General features: G+C 40.0%; 1 pseudogene; it reads right to left on the reverse strand.

Moving 5' to 3' along the window:
- Positions 1 to 750: 750 nt before the first annotated feature.
- On the reverse strand, positions 751 to 1227 carry LOC102544595 (small ribosomal subunit protein uS17-like; annotated as a pseudogene).
- Between the last annotated feature and the right edge of the window lie 1157 nt (positions 1228 to 2384).

Raw genomic sequence — 2384 nt, forward strand, 5'->3', positions numbered from 1 at the left:
CAACCTTTTGAAGGGAGTATTATTATTGCCCTCACTTAGGAGTTGAGAAAAATGGGGCTTAGAGAATATCTTGCCCCAAATCACATGACTAAATAATGTGGAACTGGAGCTTGAAATCTAGCCTGCCAGATTGAGAGACTCAAGATTTGTAGAAAGTTCTACCTGAGAATAAATGTTTTTTCTCATAACATTCCTATGAATTAGAGGTTCATCAATTACTGATTTTGATTTTGTAGCCAGATCTAACTTTAGGGATATTTATTCAGAACTGTAGATTTGTTAGAGCTAAGCACAGAGCTGCTTTTCTCTATGCTATTAAAAAAAAATCTGTTCCTTTTCCTAATAATAAATGTCACTGGCAATGTATTGTCTTTGGAAAGGCTCTGACTTACGGATTAGGAAAGGCTAGGAAAATTACATTCAAAAGTGTATAACTTGTTTCTCAACTGACTCCTTCCCCACAAACCATAAATATGCAAGTCTCTCTTTTAAAACAAAACAAAACAAAACAAAACAAAACAAAAAACAGAACAAGAAAACAAACAAAAATCACCTCTTTCAATCCCGCATCTTTCTCTATATGTAGTCTTATCTGTCTCTTTCTCTCAGCAGTCAGGTTTCTTGAGGAAAAATGTCGACAGTTAAACAGTTTACACTTTTTGGAATCCTGTTCATTTTTTTTTCTTTTTTGGCCTGTAACTGGGAAAATAACTTTCTTTTGTTTGGTGCAGCGGGCAGAGGGGTCCAGTCTCAGAATTTCTGTAATTGCTTCTTGGTGCCAGCAGCCTTGGTGACCTTGAGCACGTTGAAGCGCACAGTCTTGCTCAGGGGCGGGCACTTGCCCACTGTGACAATGTCGCCGATCTGAACGTCACTGAAGCAGGGGAAAAAGTGCATGGACATGTAGTTATGGCGCTTCTCGAAGTGATTGTATTTTCGGATGTAGTGAAGGTAGTCTCGGCAGATGACGATGGTCCACTGCATCTTCATCTTGGTCACCACGCAAGACAGGATCCGCCCTGGAACGGAGCCATCAGCAGTAAAAGGGCATTTCTTGTCAATGTAGGTACCCTCAATGGACTCCTTGGGTGTCTTGAAGCCCAGACCGATGTTCTTGTAGTATCATGGGAGCTTCTCTTTGCTGGTTTCTCCAAGCAGGACCCTTTTCTTATTTTGAAAGATGATCGGCTGCTTTTGGTAGGCACGCTCAGTCTGAATGGCTGCCATCTTCCTCGCTGCCTGAAAAAAGGCGAATCCTGTTCATTCTTAAACCCACTGTGATCTGTGCCTACACACATCTCCACACTGCACTAAAACTTTTCAGAAAATGTCATCAATTTACCCAATGTCAGGTTCAATGGATCCTCCTTTCCACCGCCCCAACATTTTATTATAAAATTTTCAATCATTCAGAAAAGTTGAAAAAACTCTATAGGGCATATCCATATACCTAGTCCCTGAATTCTGTAATTAATGTTTTCTTATATTTTCTTTATCTGTCTATCCCTCCATCTAGCCATTAATCCATTCAATTCCAAGTAAGTCACAAGCTTCAGTATACTCCACTCTTAAGCCCTTCAGCACGCATGTCATTGACTAGAGTTATAGTGCATTCTTTTTCGTATTCTTCTTTCCTGACTTTAATTTGGCATGGTATCTTGTCATATTTCTACGCTGAAACTCCCAAATCCAGGCTTATCCTCTTCTGACCCTGGTATCCAGTTGCCAAATTAACAGTCAGATAACAGAGTCTTCTTATAATTCTCTTCTCCTTGCCACTATTTCTTCTTTATTTCTGTGGCTTTTCCCTTTTGATATATTCTGTCCCTTTTTCTTCTACCCACTCCTTAAACACTGGTGTGTTTGATCTCTCTGACTTGGTTATATTCTCTCATATCTCTATCATTTCTCTGTATCTTAGGTTATGTTCCCTATGAAGCAGATTATAAGATGGAGATATGCATGTAGGAAGTTAGTTGGAGAGTGCTCTTAGGAACAACACAAAGTGAAGGAAGCAAGATGCCATTATTACAGAGGGCACAGCTGTCTCCAAGAAGAGCCCTGGAGTTTGAACTTTTAGAACTGTCCCAAATCAAGGGAAGGTGGCTAGGCCTTCTACCCTTACCTCAAGCAGTGACTCGAAATCCAGTGTTCACTTTATGACTTTTTGCTGAAGGCTCTGTAGTGTTATGCTAAACAAAAACCCAGATTTTGGGAAATCACTACTGTGTGTTGTTATATAATATGGCTTGCCCTGGTTAGAGACTGCACTGTCTCTGAGAATTATTATTTGCTCAAGGAAATCTGTGGGTGTGTGTCTATCCAAAGTTACCAATGAGAAACTAAAGAATTCGGAAGGGATTCAAGAAGATTCTGAGGACAAA

Source organism: Vicugna pacos, chromosome 3, assembly GCF_048564905.1.
Source record: "Vicugna pacos chromosome 3, VicPac4, whole genome shotgun sequence".
Lineage (NCBI taxonomy): Eukaryota > Metazoa > Chordata > Mammalia > Artiodactyla > Camelidae > Vicugna > Vicugna pacos.